This window comes from Chiroxiphia lanceolata, chromosome 1, assembly GCF_009829145.1.
Source record: "Chiroxiphia lanceolata isolate bChiLan1 chromosome 1, bChiLan1.pri, whole genome shotgun sequence".
Classification (NCBI taxonomy): Eukaryota; Metazoa; Chordata; class Aves; order Passeriformes; family Pipridae; genus Chiroxiphia; species Chiroxiphia lanceolata.
Genome location: NC_045637.1, coordinates 51,664,547 through 51,685,570, shown reverse-complemented (window position 1 = coordinate 51,685,570; position 21,024 = coordinate 51,664,547). Strand labels below are relative to the sequence as shown.

The 21,024-nt window shown below is 40.1% G+C and overlaps 1 long non-coding RNA gene across 2 annotated transcripts; it reads left to right on the top strand.

Annotated features, from left to right (window-relative positions):
• Positions 1 to 811: 811 nt before the first annotated feature.
• Positions 812 to 20,200, top strand: LOC116798054. 2 transcript variants are annotated; one of them, XR_004360817.1, is made up of 3 exons: positions 812 to 902; positions 5,647 to 5,808; positions 19,911 to 20,200. It is a non-coding gene; the product is annotated as an uncharacterized LOC116798054 (long non-coding RNA). The 2 variants fall into 2 exon arrangements; XR_004360816.1 differs by lacking the exon at positions 19,911 to 20,200 and adding an exon at positions 8,712 to 9,017.
• Positions 20,201 to 21,024: the final 824 nt, after the last annotated feature.

The window sequence follows — 21,024 nt, the reverse complement described above, 5'->3', positions numbered from 1 at the left end:
TATATATGTTATGGACAGGCATATAACAAACATGATCTTACAGGAAATTGCATGATCTGACTTCTACTTTGTTATCTTCCAGTCCAGATTACTTCCTGTTAAAGACTTTAGAAGAAACAATTTGTACATAGGCAAGTTTGTTGAGGTTGTAGCTCCATTAAGTAGGGACAACATCAGAGTACTTTCAACAAAAGCACAGCTGTCTTGAGTCAAAATTATCTTTGGAATGGGTGGAACAATAACAGAAGCGAAAGCCAGAGTCAGGCAAGAGGTAATGGATAGTGAAGTGGCTAATTTTATTTAGCTGAGCAAAAGAAGCTGTTCATAAGAAGCATCCTCTGTCTAGTTGCAACACTGACTACTTAAAAGGGAAAATAAATAGGAGGATAAGAGAGCAGAATTATTATATCAAAGCTGAGAACTGGAGGAGGTAGGAAGCAGCATCAACAGAAAGAAAACAGACTGTTCTGAGAAGTCATTTGAAGATTACATAGCGTCTTTTTGTTGCATGCCTTTTTGAGAAGCATTAGTTGAACCATGCTTCCTTTTTGCTTAGTATGAAAACAGCAGGGAAAAATAATGTATATTGATTCCACTGTTGGAGTGGAAGCCCAGGACACACATTAGGTTCTGGATTGCAGGCTAAAGCAGCTCCTAAAAGGAGAACAGAGTGGAGAGGAAGAGAGTACCAAGCCCTTCTGAAACTGTACTCAGATGCAGGTAAGCAGGCCAAAGACCTGGAACATCTCCACAAACCCATCAGTGCTTTGAGAAGTCAGAGTAGAGGACAAGCTACTCTTACACTTCTGTTTCACATTCTACAGTGGAAGCAAAAGACATTTGCTGGTGCTACACATGTGTATGCAGACAAGTACTGCTTTTTGTCATCTTCAGTCTCAGAGGTACTCATGATTTCACACGTATTCCAATTTAAATGAAGTCCTTGTATTTTCAGAGGTGGCCAACACTTAATAGGCTTTCAGTTTATTAGAATGAACAGAGCCCCAGCTTTGAGGTGTCACTTCGAAGACTGTGTACACCACAGGCCTGTGAGATCCTGACTGAGGGTAGCCTAGGACAGCCTTGCTGTGTGATCTTGACGTATTGAATGTCTTTGTGTCTCATCTGTCTCAAATACATACAGAAAACCTATTTTAGCCCTAATGCAGGGCTAACCCGGTTGCTGGCTTCATATTTAACAATTAGGAAAAAGAAGAGATGAGAGGAAAGGCAGAACATGACAATTGTGAACAGCAGCTTGGGCCAGTGCTTACAAGAACTAACAGACTCTACAAACTGGTTACCACAAGCGATAGAGTAAGATTTGGTACTTACCTGCAATTCTGTTCAGCATTTTCTGATCTTCCTCCAACATTTTCACATAGAGCACTTGGTTATTAAACTGTCCAATCCCATGAAATGTCATATTAAAGTCTTTACCCTGCAAGATGTCTTCCACTTTAGTCTTGCTATGCTTCAGTGCCACAACAGCCCTTAAAAAATAATATATAAATGCTCAAAGTTAATAGCTTTTTTGCATATAAAAATACTGTTATATTTTTAATACCAGCCAATATACCTAATTTTGACCACTCTGCAGCACTATGCATAGTGTAACAGGTACACTATAATTAATTGTTAATGCTTTTGTAACAGTTGGACTTTAAGTACATTGTGTCTTTCACTTCAACCTTAGATTATATACTAGAAGTGAGTTTTGCTAGTGAACACTCAAAACATTAACATGCCAGAAAAGCTACGTGAATATATGCTGGTGAAGAGTCAAAAGGGATAAACTGAACTTAGATTGGTGTCATGTGGTTTTAATTATCAACATTTTCAGCTGGTTCACTAGTTTTATTCTTAAACTAAAACAAATTCTTTCTCCCACCTATCATTTGTTTCCATTCTATTCTCCTATTCCAGGGCAGCTAACAAAATATCAAATTGATGTTTCTGTTGTCAGCTCTATGTCACATTTCAATAAAGTTCAGGTATGCACCTTGCTGTGCACAGAAATTTCAAAAAAGTGAATTACCCAAAGACATTAAAGCTTCAAATTAAACCATTTTTCTTAAAGACACAGAAAAAGCATGACTTTTAAATTTCTAGATATAGGCACCAAGTCTTTCAGTAATATAAAACCTACTGAAGTTTTACAGGTACCTTTCTTTACCCTGGTCTCTCAGGAAGGGGGATCCTATCAGTCTTCAAACAGAGTTTGAGCAGAAACATTCTACTAAGGCTTCATACTTTTAACAAATACTGCGCATTTAATGCATACAAAGACCACTTAAGCCAACAACAGTCAACATTATGAACAGTCCTCACTACTACATTGGAGTTATAACAGCTACAATCACATAAGAGCTGCTTCTTTCTAAGGCTCCTGGGGACTCAGCAGATGAAGATTTAGTAAGGACAGGACTCAAGATGGAAAGGGAATTAATTCTTTGTAAAGGATCTTGTTTTTTCTGCCTTAATAACAAGCAGTGGATTCTAGCCCTTCATCTAAGTCCATAATGTCTAAGTAACCATTAAATATTGCTAGGACAATTTCTCCCATCAAATGTTTGTGTTGAAAGGGACCTTAAAGATCATTTAATTCAAACTACCCTGCCATGGGTAGGAACACCAACTAGATCAGGATGCTTAAAATCCCATCCAGCCTGGTTTTGAATACTTCCAGGGATGGGGCATCCACAACTTCTCTGTTCAGGACGAGTACAGCAAAGAATTTCTTCCTAGTATCTAAGCTAAATCTACCCTCTTTCAGTTTAAAGCCATCCCCCTTTGTCCAGTCACTAGATGACCACCTAAGAAGTTCCTATCCAGCTTCTGCCATGGGATTCGAAGATGTCTCTCTCCCCCCGTGAGGGGCTGGGCTGTCTGTATCAGCAGTGCTGTTAGCTTGAGAGTGAGACATACTCAGTCTAACAGCTTAAGGCATTCTTTCATGTGACAGCACAGAGCAGTAGCCACTGAACTACAGCATTGTTTGGAAGAGCTACATAGGTAGGCGAAAGATGCAAAGTGAAAAGCATTTGGCAAGGCAGATCTGCTTTTCATTAGGTATGCCCATTATTTTTACATTACAGACACACATTGACTCTTAAGTTCATTAACACTGCTTAGCTCTACTCACCTCCCTAACCAATTGATTCCCATTTTTACTGCTGCTCTCAACTAGCTTCCTATCCTCCTGGATGACAGCCTGCCCAGTCAGCAGCACTGGCACAGGATTTTATTACTGAATTATCGTACATTGCCTTCCGCATGAGGTTCCTTAGCACATATAACACTCCTATTTTTTTTCCCCTTAGACACTCCAAAAAAGTCCCTGGAGTGTACAACAGAGATAATTTTAAAATAAGGCACATACAAACTTGTCACGTGCATCTTAGTCATGTTTAACTGGTGCTGCCTGTATGGGCAGAAGGGTCTTTTTTCTAGTCATATTGGTTCTTTTGACACCTTTCCAGCTAGGCATTCTGCTTTAAACCCAAGCAGATCCTGTGTGACACTCATATGGTTTTGAGGCCTGTTTTTCATTCCTATGCTGATGTGTGCCAAGGCCCCTGGAAAAAGAGCTGCTCTCACCAGGTCCCCACCTCTACCACGCAATGCCTTCCCTGGCACATAAGGACCTTTCCTTTCTGCCTCCTCATATCAAGAAGTCTCAGATTTCCTAGTGGGGTACAGTAGCATAAGTCTTAGAGAAAAAACCTGCAGCATACTGGCTCTGCTTTCTCAACCCTCCTAGCAGTTCTAGCATTTCTGACCACAGGGTATCTTTCCGTAGCCATCTTTCAACATCCTCTTAATTCACAGGGCCACAGCAACAGCCCACAGCTTGAATTAGACAAGAGAGCAACTTGGAAAGGAATTAGGTAGATTATTTTGTTGTTTTCCTCTTAATGTAAGATGTTCTAACAGCTAACCTTTTCCAGCTGATACAAATATAACCGATCTGAAAAGCTGTGGTTTCTCAAGAAAACTTACATCTGTTGAGCTAATTTGTGGTAGTAACACAGTAAAAAAGTAATAATATCATTTATAGAAACATTGCCTTTTCCCTTCACCCCATGGCAGATACACAAAATTTCAACCTCTGATGCATCATCACATCTAGCTTTTGTAAAGATTCTTCCTGAGAGGTATTAAAAGCAAGACAGAAACCAATCAAAAAAAGGTCTTAGAAAAATTGTGTGTAGGCTCTAATAAAACAGTTATTCACAATAGCAGCAGTAAAGCTACCACATTTACAAGAAAATTAGGTACACTTAAATTTTGCAAGAGTCTTACTTTTTTATTTCTTCTTCTGTTCCCAAGTGAGCTACTATTATAGTAAGGTGCATAGTTTGAATAGGAAGAAGAGCTCGTGACAGGTCAGGTTCTTTAGAGATTATGTGCTCTTGGACATCTTCAATTCTGTCCAAAATCTGCAATGCAGAAAGAGGAAACAGAGAACAAATTTTCATTTTGGAATGCCCATATAGTACTTGAAAAATTCAGAATGCTGAAGCCTTACACACTCAAAAATGGAACTCAATATTTGAGCCAGGAACCCACACAACCAACCCCCTCCACCCCCTAGATCCATAATATAGCAATTTTCAAACTTAGTTTTTCAGGAATTGATTGATCTCTTTTCCTTCTTTTAAAGCCTACAGGCTAAACTCATACGTCTCCTGTGAACCACAATGCCTAAATTTTAAAGTAGATGTGAATCTGACCCTAAGCATGTTAGATTTAAGCTTACAGCACTGTGTAAATATTGATGGGATCTTCATGCAGTTGTCAGTTGTTAATAGGCTATGGAAATTGAATAGCATTTCCATAATTAGTCTTATGCCATTTTCTGATTACAAGTTTGATCACAGATTAAACTGAGATCTCTTCCCAAAAGGAAAATGTAGCAGTAAACAAAGTAGATTGACTGGATAAACATGCTGTTTTCTGAGCTGGTGTTTCTTAGAACTGTGTGGCCAGTTTCTGGCTCTTGTGGATCTGTGCCTTTACACAGCTGACTCCAAAGATTTTTTTTTCGATATGATCTCTTAGGTTTTACAAGTCAGTCATAGAAACAGGCAGAGAGAGAAGAATTCAATCACACAGGGACTAAGTACCTAGTGGAAACCTTTGTTACAGACAAGTCATTTAGAGATTTTCAGATTATTTCACCGAGCAAATTCTGCTTACATGCCTAAGTGCTCACACTTGTTGGAGCTCCACTTTATTCTTACATAGATTGAAACAGCTGGGTCAATATGCTTTTGTTTTGCTATCTTTCTACATACAGCCTCAGCAGTCATTGTGCAGTCCAGTAAATAGTCCCACAGTCTGCACGTCAGAAGAGATTAGTATAGCAAGTTTCTGATAAACATAAGGATAAAAGCCACAAACAATTAAAATAACCATTTGAAGATACGAACTCCCTGAATTCACAAACTCTTACGGTACATTTGTCACTGTGAAAAATACATCACCGAAATGACTCTTACATTAAGCTAATTCCTACTGCAACTGAAGCACAATTTATTGCAGCCTGCTATTTACAGCGCATGCTTAGATGGTGAAAACATGGAGCAGGAATCAAGCCATCAGGTTGTCTGACCACACAAACTGCAACCTCTGCTTCAACAGACTGGGTTACGTGTTGACAGCAATTCCACAAAACAGCCTCCTGTTCTCCTCCCTTGTCCAATCATTCCAAGAATATCCTTGAAATAAGAAAGAAGATCCTTGTACCTTCTCAGTTTGAGGCACAGACACCTGGGAAGCTGAGCTGGAGTGAAATTCCTTCAGGTAAACATTTAACTATTACAGAGCAACGTTAATGTCTTTTCTTACCTCTCTTTGTCAGCTTCACATGTTTCTTCAAAACTTCCTGTTCCCTCTCCTATGAGAATGACCTACCTTATCTCTCTACAGCCTTTTTTTTTTAATTAGTGTATCAGTCTGTAACACTTTTCTGTAAGTGCTGTGTATTTGATGAGATAGCTAGTTTTTTCTTCTTTCTTTTTTTTTTTTTTTTTTTTTTGGAGCAGTGTGGGGGGATTATGTGAGGAACAGGAAGGAAGCACTTTTAATGGAGTATTGAATGCCTGAGACCACAATATTCTTAGATCCGACCCAGTCCAAGTCTGGTGTGCAGCCTCCTGGAGTCCTGCTTAGACACAAAGAGAGAAGGGCTGGACTGGAACAGGGCTTTTCCTTTGTCCTCTTGAAAGAGAAAAATGTAGACAGCCCTAGGCCCTGTCATGTGGAGAGCTCTCTTAAAAGTATAATTAGGGCAAAATAATTATACCCAAAAAACTAACAGCATCTTTAAAACCCTTCTCTAATATAGAAGGTCCACAGTGTAACAGGTAATCACATTGTATGTTCAGTAAGGTAAGGAGCCTATGCTTTATAGGTAAAAGCATCTGAAATGGTCACATATCTGAAATATGTGCATATATGTATGTATACACACACATTTGGTCAGCAGGTTTAGAGAGGTGATTCTGCCCCTCTACTCTACTCTGGTTAGACCCCACCTAGAAGTGTTGCATCCAGCTCTGGGAGCTCCAGCACAAGAAGGACATAGAAAAAATTTCTTTACTGTGAGGGTGGTTAGGCACTGGAACAGTTTGCTCAGAGAACTTGTGGATGCCCCATCCCTGGAAGTGCTCAAGGCCGGGTTGGATGGACCTCAGAGCAACCTGGTCTAGTGAAAGGTGCCTCTGCCCATGGCAGGGAGGTTGGAACTGGCTGATTTCTAAGGTCCCTTCCAACCCAAACCATTCTATGATTTGTTTACTCACTCTCTGCATATATACATACCATCCTTACAGAACTGCACCCTTCAGTTTCTTTCAGAGCCTCACACAGGGCTGTCTCAGGTCACCGCCACCCTTAAAGGTATCACTTTAGAGGAGCATAAACTGGCAATATCTTGGGCAGAGCATCCAACTGGGGATGTCAGAGCTGCCGGATTACTGGGGCTGGTGTTAGAGCAGAGAAATTTGGAAGAGAAAAATCGAAAGAGAGAAAGGATAAAGAGGGGAAGGACATTCACAGAGCGGTACAGGATGTGGTCATAAGCCATATATTAGGACACTCAAATCTCATTAAAATACCAGAATAAGTTAGGCATTCATGACCCTTCAAGCTGTTCCATGATCTCATTCCTCAGATGGCAGGAAACTTTCCAGTTTCCAGCTTAGATTTATTCTTTGCCCACTTTATACCCATTTGTTCGCCTGCCAACATTGTCTTCAGCTTACACAGTTATTTTCCCTTCCTGGCATTTATCTTCCTGATGTGCTCTGCACTTTTGTTCACCTCTCAAAAGCCAGTCATATGTAGGAATCACTGAAAGTTATGTGAGGCCATCCTCCAGATAACCTCCAAAGATCATTCTGCTCAAGTCAAAGCCACAGCAAATAATTGCCTACCAAGAGGAAGGCACTTTTTGGCGCCTCTCTCTAACACATACATAGTGTTTTTACACTTAACTAAGGCAAAAACAAAAACTCAGAAGCCTGCCAAAGCAAGCTACTGTACTGCAGCTGCTTGTCACACTGGAAAAGAAAACAAAGGAAAAAAAAATCTGTACAACAGATATAGCAATCCTACTTAATTATTGCCTTTCAGCAGCATAAATACAGTCATACCAGTTACCACGTGGAAGCTTAAACTGGGAACACAAAAGGAATCAAGTTATATATTGCAACAAACAATATCCATTTGGTTCACTGGAAAAAGTACCATAAACTAACAGCAGGAGCTGGTAGTAGAGGGTTATATTTTCACTCTGTTCGTACAAGTTAATATTCAGGTTTTGCCTTTTACATTTTTTTATAAGAAGATATCCCAAGATGCATATACATATATGTATTATAAATATTAATAATCCATACAATTTATATACTCTTTCTCAGTTCTGCCCATGCTAGCTGGGACTCAGTAGTTACTGATTCAAATTAAGACTTTCCCCTGCTTGTCTCTGTCAGGTGGAATAGTATACTCCTCGTCATTACACCCCAGAGCTTTTCTTTCTCTCCGTAGTATATTTGAGTGCACAGTCACCTGCTGCCCCTACTTAAAGGCATGGGGCATGTCCCACCTTACTGTGCTGCTGTTCTGCAAGAGGAGTAGGGCTCCAGCCAAGCCCCCTTGGGATGCAGCAGGTACTGGGACAAAGTGAGAGCTCTTTCTGCTTTTGCATCCTCTGAGCAGCTGTGAACAAAGCACTGCCATCAGCAGGTCACAGTTGTCTATGAAAGGCTAACGGGTAAAAAACATGTTCATAAAGGTACTAACAGTGCTGCTTTGAGAATGAGACATTCTGTATCCTTCTTCCAGAAAGTTTTGTGTGCGCTTCAAAATTCATACCAGTAAAATGGGAAGAAGTAGTTCAATGTGAACTACCATTTTCCCCACTAACAAGTACAAAGAATTATGCAGCAGTTATTTATGATTTGCTTGAAGCCCCTACCTTGTAAAGAAAGTTTTGTTCATTGAAATCGGTCTCTATCCTGTATCTTTTTTGGAATTAATTCTATGGATCTTAAGATAGTGCCTGTAGTAGCCAAGCCCTGCAAGTCTGTATTGACATATTTCAGAAGAAGCCTTTACTGTGGTAACTGGAATGCTTTAGGTCCCTCACAAAGTCTCTAGAAGAAAATAATTCTATTTGGATTTCCACTGTTTTCTGTACCTAGGTTTAACGGTATGGAGGTGAAATCATCTCTTGCTTTTTTCAACATTGTTTAAACATGGAAACCACAGAATAGAGCACATCTGGATAAAGTATGATCATAAAGACTCTACACATGGGTTCTTGAAATTAACTGTCTGCCTAAGATCTCAGGAAAGTTCGTTGGAGAAAAGACGGAGAAAAGAGATCAATTCCATGTAATCTTCTGTAGAAGAGAAGAAAATTCTCATTCTCCCTTGTGAGCTTCAGTGGAAAAGAAGATGAACAAAGAAATTAATACCATTTTACTAAATACAGCCAAAAGACAATGTAGGATGGGACAATGCAAGATGATAAAAGCCACTGCTTTTGTTTGAAAAAAATTACAGAATAGAAGATTATTTACGGGAGACAACACCTCTGACCCTTTAGAAAGGGCAGTAGTAATCCTGAAAGTATTCTTTTTCCTAGCAGTAGCTGAAACATTGGTATGCTATAGACAAAACTCTATCTATTGAAAAAAAAAAAAAAAAGCACAACACTTAAAAGGGCTGCTATGGGGAAATTTACTTCATCCCAGCCAGACTCAATACACCACTTAAGGTAAGGGAGTAGAATTTGGTCACTCTTGGCTTGTAAACAAGCTTTGCAACAAATATAAATAAGAAATTAAGTGTAAGTTTAAAGTTAAGGGTTTTCTTTTGTTTGTTTTGATAGAACAGCTACTCCAAAGTACCTGATCATCTGTTATTGGAATAGCAACAAAGTAATTTGGAACCTCTTGTGGGTGTTTCTTAGACACTTCTTGTCCTTGGTCTTCCTTCTGGTCTTCCACCATCCCCTTGGGCCCTTCTTGAATATCACCTTGCTCCTGCCTCATCTCAGTAGTTCTTTGGCCTTCCTTTTGTGGGGGCAGATCTACTTTTAGCTGTTCCTGTTCTTGGTTCTGGTCCTGCAGCTGCTCCTCTGTCATCATCCCATCCAGATCTGCTTTGTCTCCAGCCTGCATCACCTGCAACTCCACCACTTCTGCTCTTTCCTCTTGGTTCTGGTCCTGCGGGATTTTTGCCATTTCTCCTTGATCTTCCTTTTGGTTCAGGACCCCCTGCTCCAGCAGCTCCACTACAGCTAGCTCTCTCTGACCTTCAGATCTTGTCATTGGCTCTCCCTGATTTCGTTTTGAGGTCCACCGTTCTTCATTACCTAGGGTTTCCTCTCCTTGGTCCTGAAGGCAGGTTACCTCTTCTGGGTCACAGACCAACTGCAGCTGCACTATGACTTTGATGCCAGCAGTATCTTGTCCTTGCTCCTGGGGCTGTACCTTTACAGTTACTTGTGAGAGAGATGGCCCTTGGCCCTGCTGCTGTAACTGCACCTGCACAGTCATTGATGGGGCCTTCCATCTTGGGCTTGGCTTCTGAGGCTGCACCTGCACAGTCACCTCCGGGCACTCACACTCCTGGCTCATCTTCTGGGGCCGCACCTTCACGGTGACTTCTGGGGCCTCCCATCCCTGGTCTGTTTGTTGTGGTCCCATGTCTGAGGCCACGCCTCCTTGCACTGTCTGCCTCTGTGGCAGCACATGGATATTGTTCTCTCCCTGGGGCTGCTGAGCAGGGGACAGTGTCTGTGCTGCTAAGAGATGGCCTCTTCCTTGCTCTGGATGTCCTGGTGAGTAGAGTTGCTGAGCTCTCTCTGGGCTTTCATCCACCTGAACCTGCTCCCGGACCATCTCTTGATGCCGACTCCTACACAACTCCCGTTTTATCGCCTTCATCTTATAACTCCAAAACTTCTTTCTCCTAGGCTGGAGATTCTCCAAGATCCTCCTGCTCTTTCTCTGGGGCTTGAAGTACTTATTTAAAGGAACTGGAAGAGGGGGAAAAAAAAAAAAAGTCCAACAGCTATCAAAAAATATTTCTTAAAATAGTTCAGTCTGGGTTCACTCTGAAGTTGGACTGACTACAGGGAGCTCCAAGCAGGTCAAACAGCTCAATCTAAAAACCTCTGGAGATCCCACCTGAAGACTGAACCCCTGCTTCTAGTTACTATACTGTGACCTTGACTTCTGCTCTTACCCTGATTGTGTCTCCCATACTTTAAAGCATGAGCATACCATTTCACAGCATGAAGCAGTAGAGAGACATAGGCCTAATCAAGGGACTGCAAGTACGTTGCCTAGCGGTAGTTACTTACAGAGATTCACATGTAGAGAATAACCTGACTAAAAAGACTCAGAAAATGAATACATCCAGAAGCAAATCACCAAGGAAGCTCTGGTCTCCTGTAACTGCAACATGTTGCCATCTAATCAGACCTGCACACACTATTTTTTTTTTCCCCTTTCCATGCGTACATTACAGTTTTTTTCTACAGTAAGTTGCTGCTACATCCTCATTTATCTTAACATCTCCCATTCACTCCATCTCATTTCCTTCTCTTCTGAAGTAAAGTCGCAGAGAATGTGTTTTGCTCATCCATACTGTTTGGATAAAAGCAGCGAAGGCACTGAAAGAACAAAACGATACTTTATTTCCCCTACTTGTTTCAGAGGCAAATTCCACAGAAGCCCAGAGAACCAAGAACATTTCTTCATCAGCCAGTGTAGCTCAACTGAGCTGAAAAGAAATGCCACTTTTTCAGGAAGACATCTAAGCAAATAAATTCTACAGACTAAACAGGATTGAGCCGCATGAGAAAAATGCTTCGAACCCCAGACTATAACCTGCCTTGACTTCAAGTCCTTCCAAGTCATGGCAGCATTGTGGTTTTTTCCACTGAAGCTATACAAAAGTAGGTAGATATATTTTTCATAAATCTGCTCTCCAAGACAACCAAAATGTTTGTTCAAATTTTGCAGGAAAACTAGATCCCTTCCCACCCCCACAAAACCCACAACCATGAAAAAAAGTCAAAATTAAATAGAAAAAGCCCAAAAAATTCACAGACAGCCTACATATTTTAATGTTGGGCAATCCAATATATGTAGTACAGCTATCTCCTCATTAAAAAAAAATAACACAAAACCGACTTATTTTTGCAGTGGACTAAGATGAAAAGCTTAAACTCACACTGAATTTCACAAGAAGGCTATTATACATTCTTTCTAGAATCCAGATGTAGGGGTGTTGTTCCATAGATTAGACTAGTTTTAAAAGGGATGTCTTAATACCTGCATATATTTCACATGCAATTTCACCAGACATATCCATATTTCTTGTATTCTATTACACTTTAAGAATTTTGTTGACTGTACGTCAAATGTAAAGCCTTAAAGAGGCTAACAAAGATTTTTAGAATGGAAGAGGCCAAATGCCTATAGAAATAGATTGATCCTACCTCCCTGGAGATGAAGCACTGTGGTCATAAACTAATTATAAAATCAGCTATTATCCATGATGTTTGTGCCTGGGCTTCAACAGAAGATTTTGTCCTTCTGGAAGAGTGTTTAATCAGTGATATGATGAGTCCCTGATCAGCTAGTAGATGATGTTTAATGAAGGGCACTATCTAATGCGGTACTTCATCCTGAAACAGCATGAAACTTACTTTCAAATATCTCTCTGACATCAGCTTTGACAAAAAGAAGCTCTGCCACTGCTTTCATGTCTTCACTGTCCAAGCAAGGAACTAGAAGAAAAGAACAGTATTGAAGTCTCTCAGAGAATCTCTTTCAACATACAACTGCTGTAGAACACTTGTGCATTTCAGTACTTGTAATGGGATAGCAGCTACTGAGACACCATTACACTCTACAGTCAAGGTACTTGAGAAAGCTTCTTCTCTTTCAGAAGCTGTCATGTAAATTAAGCCTCAAAGCTGTGCAAAGCCTTGGTAAGCAGCTATTACAATAGTTCGGAGAATGTAGCATCTAAGTCAGCTCTAAACAAGCATTTAGATGCTCGAAGATGAATCAGAAAGAGTTTCATGCATGTAGAGTGACAAGATTCATGCCACTAAAACTTCATAAACCCCATTGAAGCGTCTTATTAGCAATGTGCAGCTGAGGTATAACAAGCCGAAACAAACCCTGTCTTGCGCTCAGCCTGAGCTGCTCCACTATGAAAATTCATTAAAACAGGTAACAGCTTGCAACAAGATGCTGTGATGGTGGACATTTGTTGATGGTTTTGTCGGTCTTTTTTTTTCACCCCTGAACTAATACTTAAAATCATGTCATCTCTCTTGCATTTGTGCCTGCACAGTAGCCTTTAGTGGGGATTTCATGGGCTATCATCAATGTAGCAAAGAGAAATGCAGCAACTCATGTTGAATATAGAAGAATCACATAGAAAGAAGCTTCAGTGCCCTTTACAAGATAATAGATAATTTTTATGGTTTTCAATACATAATATCAAGGTAGTCTCAACAATATTACAGTTCATTACCTACACTATTTCCCTCTTAAACCTGTATTGCTTCATATGTGCACATTTACCACAAAATTTTTAGTTGATAATCCCACCACTTAGAAAGTATTAGAGATGCAACTGTTACCCAGCCATCCCTACACTACTTGCAAGTCCTTACATCCATTGTGTGGCTGTCATCAAGCCAATAATTATGGGCTCAGGATTCTTCTGCCTGAACTCCTCAGAGGCTAATGGAGTCATAGCGTCTTAGTCCTTCAAACATTTCAGCACCTGTGTAAAATAAAAGTGGCTGGACATCCTGAGTGCTAGGAGTGTCTCAGAGGACCCCAAGTTTTCTTCAAGTCTCCCTTCCAACTGTTATTCTGACCCCTGCCAAGCCATTTAGCCCATGTGACACCAAATACTTGTCTACCAGCAACAAGCTCCAGCACAAGGCAGGCAGCCAAGAGCTGAAGACTGCAGTCTATACAAATAAGAAAGGTTCCTGCCCCCATGGCACTTAAAGAGCCCTGAAGTACACCCTGAGGAGGTCCTGCAAGAAGCTGGAAGGCCACCCACCTGCATTTCAGACATTTAAACTATGAAGAAAGCTCTTTCTTCAAATAAGTTGTTTATTCCATTTTCAGTCTTTTGACAGACAGAACTCATGCAGACACTTGTATCCCAGCCAGCAGCTCTGAAACAACACAGTTCTAAAGCACAAGCTCCAAAGGCAAGCTCCCCTCACACTCAGTCCCATGCCAAAGTTTAGAAATCAATACTAACTGTGCCTAACTAGCATCAGCCTTGATCAAAAGGGTCTAGAAGCATCTCGAAGGAAAGCTGACGTGCCTCATGCAGATGTTGGCTAAATGCCACCTAAGACCTCAGTCTTTCTGATACTTCTCACTTCCTCAGTCTCAAAAGAATGAAATTACCAATGTGAATGGCAATACAAAATTCAGCTCTGCTGCTCTAAGCTTGAATTCTACTGTGAAATAAAATTCCCCTTTGCCCAACTGACTGCATTGACAGTGTTAAGATCCCATACCCTGGAAGTCAGGCAACATTTGCTTCCACCCAGAAACAGTTTTTGCACTTCAGAGAAGTGCCACAGGAAATTGCTGAATGGGTGACACTGCCTCAGTAGATCTGAGGGATGATGTTCAAGTCTGCTACAGCCACTTTGTCTCATGCAAAACAGCCTCTCTGCACAGAAAATAAGCCATGAGAATAGCTTTTACACAGTTCTGTTTCATCAGATAGGTCGGAAACTCTTCAGCTGTGACAGTAACATGGAAGTTTGCTGGCACTGGTCTGGGAAGCTGAAAATAAAACTCTATTTATGGGCCTTACTTTCTGCACAAGTCCTCTTCCTTGCTAGCCAGTTACAGGAGAGCAGGATGCAAATGCATTTCAGCACGAGGCATAGACTTGCATCTTAGGTACAGAGAGGCAGCTGAGAATGCTGGGGATAAATGGAAGATTTACCAGGTCCTGGTCAAGCATAGGCACGTGGCCACTGTAATAATTCTCCTCTTGTGCTTTACCCAAGATCTACATGGCTTCCTGGGTCCTCAGTACTCCCCCTATTTCTTTTCAAATAAAGCTATCAGTTTACTGAAATAATATGATGTACACGAACCAAAAGGCATTTGAAGCCAAAAGACCTGGATGTTGCAGAAAAAAAATATCTCTCTAAACAATATCACCCTCTGGTAACCCATGCTTAAAACACCCTGCCATGCTAGGATGTTTTTCTTGCATAAATACCTTTTCAGCATTCAGCTCCCCCAATGTTAAGGAGAAGACAGTGCAACAAGGCAAGGAACCTGCCATAAATATACTCTTACAAACAATATTTCTGCATGAAGATGTATCATCTAAATCATCACAGAATGCCACAAGACCTGTTCATTTTATTCTCTATGAATTAAAACTAAATTAAGTTAAATCAAGAGAAAACACAGAAATTATTGGGTCCAAGTTTCTCCCCCCTTACCAGTTTATTGCAGCTTCATGAAGTAGACATTTTGTTGCAGGTGTTGAGAAATGGTAGCAAGAAAAGAGGAACCAAGTTTAAATACAAAATTCGTCTGTACAATACGACTTCAGGTAGAGAATGATTTTACTGAGGCATATTTTATCCTGTCTCATCTTACTTTTTCCTAGAGGTTTAATACAGGGTCAACAGGAAGGGTGAAGGTGGGAGGGAATAGAGAGCCATAGTTAATTAACCCAGAATAGAGAATGAGTAAATCAAAAGCATCACTGTTCTCTTGTCTATACCTACATGTTTCTTCAGGGTCTAAACCAAGCCCACTCAGAGTGTAGTAAATTCTTCAGTTGCTTTCTTTGTGTGTAGCTTTATCTATTACTCAAGAGGTACTGAAGTTCAAGGTTTCTTGACATTTTAATTTATTAATTCCATTTTCCTAGTATAAAAGTAGCAAAAGGAGGCAACTCACACCTCTCAAAACTGATACTGTATTTGGTGATGTCTATTTTTCCTCTGACTAGTAGATGAAGTAACAAATGAGCATAGCATTCCAAGCTGCTATTCACCAGTAGGCTGCTAAATCCTTACCAAGACTAAATTTAAAGGATTTGTTCCCCTACAGAAGTGAGGCTAAAGAAAGGGAGGGTGAAAATAAGAGAAACAGCAGCTCTGAAGTGAATAATATTTATGTTTGGTGGAAAGACAGAGACAGAAACACCCACCATTCACAGAGGACACAAAGGTACTTTTTCCTTAGTGGCTAATTACAATTCCACACTTTGTCAGACCCCGGTGAATGAATTGTTCCCAGAGCACAGATGAAAGATAAAAAAGGCTTGACTTGTATTTAATGATCTACCATTATCATATCTGTATGTGGATAGAGTTTCAGCATTTATCATGCAGTATGCATAGAATAGTGACTACAGTATCTTAAAAGACCATCACTACGTGGTGGAGAAGGAAAGCCAACACCACCATTCCTCTGAAGTGGAATGCAGTTATTAGCTTTTTGGTGATTTTGTGTAGCTTGCTTTATTAGCCATTGTTTAAAACACTATAATTAGAAAAAAATATTGGATATGCAAGATAAACCATCCTCCCTCAAATAATACATGCTCCCCTGTGTGTTATGGTCATTATACATTGTGTTAAAGAGGTTTTGTAGAAGTTTCTTTACACTGACTAAAATAATATGATGATTGTACCACTTTCCCACTGCAGTAAAAAACCAACTCACCCATAAAATGTGTCCCAGTCATTGCATTTCTTCATGAAGATCTCTGAGCAACCATTAAACAATAATTATCTTGGATACTGTACTGATCTTTTAGGTGTAACAGAAGCAGATATTCTATACCTTCCCAGTTGGTTTAATTGTAATCTCTGCTGTCTCCCTCCCCACAGCCCCAAGTGAAGCAAAACTCAGTTAAGGTGCAATTCATCTGGGCACATTAGTCTGCATTTCAAACTGCATCTTTATACTCCCTAAAATGAAACAAGAGTGTTACCCAAGATAATCTTAGGAATTTGCATAACATAATCAGCACACACTTGAGATTACTTTGATTTTTGGTAGGCTTATCATTTATGCAAGTAAACACCATTCTTTAAAAAGGTAAGATTCAATCACTTCTGATACACGAGCAACTAAAATACTGGGTCTGAAGTAATAATTAAAAAACATGATGTTACACACAACTAACTGCTCTCCAGCATGCCTAGCAGGGATGTCCTGACTTCGTTACTCCTTCCCAAAGGCAGTCCCATTTAACAGACAGGTGGGAGGGCTAAATTCAAGACTGATTTGAAAAAGATATTCTGGTAACCAAGGTTTCCCCCTCGCTTGAGCAGAAGCTTCAAAGTCAGGCCCTCCACACCAGGACACTCTCAGCTCCCACCAGTTCAGCCAGACCTGGCATCCCCGTTGCCCTTTGACATCAGCACTTCTGAAGGCATCCACAGACCAAACAAGCTCCATACAGGATGGATGTCTCTTCCACAGGTGCTTCTGTCTTTATATTAAAGCACTTGTTGTGTGCAAAGGCAGGGCTTAACTCTGTCAGATTTACAAAGCCTACAGCTGTGGCTTTCTGAAAGCATAGTCCAGATGCCTTTCTCTATCACAGGCAATTTCTTGTTGCACTTCCACAAACTCCATTATCTCAGCAGTAGTTCACAAGTCAGAATACTTTAAGTGTCTGCTTTCCCACTATCAACTAAAGATACAAACTTTAATCCAAAATACAGGGCATTACATCACCTCAGCCTCTGCTTGTGATGGTCTCCAGTAGCATCCAGCCAGTGACTGTCTGCAAGTTAAAGGATTTAGTCAGTAGATTAATGGCTCTTCTTATCTACTTTGAAAAGCAAATATGGATTATTTGCTGCTTTAAAAAAATTATTCTACAAGCACACAAGAACATCTGGAAGTCTCCGTCTTAAGTGACTCTGTATCTAACCTTGAAGAGAGAGAGAATACCCTATCTGAACAGCCAAGCCTTCATGAGTTTTAATTTATACATATTTCCAAACTCTGCATGAGCATCCAAGCCACTTAATGTCAAGTCCTTAGTTCACACTTGCCTGAAGGCTTGCTAATCAGCCAATTACAAAAATACTATTCAGACAAGAAGTGTGAAAGGACTCAGGCTCACACATTCTTTAGCCTTGGGCAGAGCATAGTATAGCCAGGGCATCTGTCAGCTGTGCAGCAAGTGCTGCAAAGGAACATCCAACCACCACACAGCATCCAGCCCTCCTTCAGCCACAGCAGTCAGCTGCAAGGTGGGCTAGAGGCAGGCTTGGAACTGCTGAAAGTCAGCATGTTCCTCTTCAGAGGAAGCAGAGATAGCACCTCTTGTCCAACGAAAAAAATCACCTCATCTTATTTTTTTTGCTTGCTTGGAGACTGGAGATAATTTTAGGGAAACAAATGCACCTATTTAAGAAATATCCTTTTTAAAAAAAATCTGTTCTTTAAACAAAGAATAATAAGTTATTTTAATATTGAACACAGTTGCTAGACTTATAGTTGTCTAAAGTCACTGGGTTTGACACCATACATTATACATAATAAGGTCTGGTTTGTACCTATTGTATAAACAAACAAATATTAGATGGAGATTTAGTTTTGCAGAATTCAAGTTATTGAAAAAAATTTTTTTGGTATTTAAACAAGAGTTTTAGGTCAGTAGCTTAAATATTTCTTTGCAAGTTAACTGTCTTTCACTTCTTTATTGGCGTGTTTGAAACTGCATTTTCCATTCTTTTGTTGGAGAAACATATGTACCTGACTGCAAACCTGAATATTTTTCAATAACATTTAAGAACCTGCATTACACGCACCTCCTTGGGAAATTTTCAAGCATGATTAATAAAAATGATCTTGGGTATTGGTGTATGTAAACGGGATGAACCGTTGAATCACAACAAGGATGATTTTTCTGTCACGTAAACACACACTTCTGCAGAGTCACGCTCCCATTGTGGTTCACCCTGCACTGAAGGACTGCAGATCTAGTCAGATATAAAAAGGTAATGCTCTCTCTTCCCAGCCTCCCTACCTGTACCCTCGAGGGAGAGCGCAGGAAAATCAATGTGTATGTACGGTCCAAGAAAGTGTTTCTATTTCAATAAGTAGCTCACATTATGCATGCCTTCTGTTAGAGGAACACAGATCCTTCTTCCAAAAATTATATAAAAGCATCTGAGCAGGGGGATGGAAACTGTGACGTAAGAGGCAGCCAGTGGAAAGACATATGGAGGCAGAGAAATCAGAAAGATATCAGCAGTTGGCAAATCTCCTCTTATATTTCACATTCATATGCTCACCACATTTAGACACAAAGACAGTATCCAACACTCCAGCACCAGAAGAGAGGCTGGTTTTTTTGCATTCTCTGAAGAAGCACATGCTATTATAGATATAGCCCCATACAGCACAATAATCCTAAATTGCTACTCTGAATCTTGTATTAAAGCCAGAAATAGTGACACCACACTGGACTGTAGTGAAATTATACAACACATTACTATTATATCATCATGCAAGTAAGAATTGTCGACTACCATTTAATTTATACATTACTTTTTGGCCTAGGAGATGAGCAGAGCAAAAAGTTTTGTGATACTTGAGTGTTATCAAGAAATTTTCTTCTCAAATTGAAGAATAATGGTTGGATATAAAGAAAACAGCTATTCCTGAAACCCCTTTCTCTATTCACTCTAGCAAGTTGATGCTTATTAAGTTTTCAAAATTTTCCCTGTGTTTTAGTCTGGTTTGATTTGGTTTAGGGTTTGTTTGGGGGAGGTGGGGTTTGGTTTTGAGTTTTTTGGGGGGTTTTGTTTGCTTGTGGGTTGTGGGTTTTTTGTTTGTTTGTTTTGTGGAAGGTATTGGGGTTTTGACTTTCTTGTGCGGTTGGGTTTTTTTGGGGGGGGAGGGGAGGGGGTCTGAAGGGGGTGAGTAAGAGGACATATTTCCATCTGTATAACTGCAATATGTTATACATAAGAGTAAAGAACTACTGCTCTTATGCCACAGAACACCTACTGTAACATGCTTCTGCCAAGCCCTCCTTGTGCTTATGCCCTCTGTATGGGGGACCAAAAAAAGAAAAAAAACCCCAAAAAACAACAAAAAAAAAAACCCCAAAACAAACAAACAAAAAAAACCAAACCAAAAAAACCAAACAAAACAAAAAACCCAACAAAAAACCCCCAAAAAAACCAAACAAAAAGTAGTTTTCTTAAATAACAACAGAAGAGCTAAGAGCAACCTACTTCCAGCTATCACTATGAAAGCTGTACTCAGATTGCAAAAATAAAAAACCCTAAAACCTCTGTAGCGATTTTTTTCTGGTTTCTCTTTTAGCAGGATGTGTTGGGCTGGAATGATCCCTCCATGAATACAGGGAAGTAACTACCCACAGCATCTGCATCATTTTTCTTGGAATGGGTTAGGAAAGGAGCTTACAGCAGGACAGAGAGGAAGATTGACTGCATCCCAATAAACTGGCAGAAGAAAATGAAAGTTTGGTGAACAAATTTGATCTGGTACTACACAGTGTTTTACTAAACCACACAATCTACCCAGAGTTACAAGTTACAGGATGAGACATGATTTTGGACAGAACTCAGTTCTACACTCAGTCATCCAACTTACTGACCTCCAAAAGCAGATCACATTAAATGCAGATCTTTTCTCCTTTCTATCCCCCAAATTTGTTTTTCTTTAAAAAAGCATAACACTGGGACATACCAGATAACTTGTCTTTGTCAATGAATTCCCAAATGGGACAGCAAAAAGCTGACCTCTCACTGCAACCTATTAACCCCACTAACTAAACTCACAGGTATTAGCCATAACGTGTTGAGACCCTTCTGCTTCCTACAGTTATGGACATACACACAACTTCTTAAGCATCCATTAGGAAGTTATTAAGGCACATACTTTCAGACACTTGAGTACAGTAGGAACAAATTAACTGCTTTGATATATTTTGTGATTGTTGTTGAGACTTCAAAGAACTGGCAATCCTGAAAGATAACTTTCCCATGAATGAAATCTTAATTTCCTAGGATCCTCTTGAGGAGGAACAACAGCTCTGGGTATATATTATGCAAACATTTCTTACATGCTGTGGCTTGTGCAGCATGTCAGAATTATTGTAGGCACTTACTACCCTCATACTGAAACAAAATTAACATGTCATAAACATCTCAGAGATATTTTAATTTTCTATGGCTGAATGTCTCTTGTGCGTTTTCAGACAGGTCAGATGTCCACAGAAGAGGAGGCTTTTCTGTGTGTTATGTGGGTCAGTCATCTCCAAATGTGATGCGAACACAAGAGGATGGCAGGGATGGAAAAGGAAATACATAGCACCTGCTAGATGAGATACTCTAGGGAACAAAGAAATGGGAACTTCTGAAATGTCAAGCTTGTTTCTGTAGAAGTTCTAACAAGGCTATTACTCAGAAGCATT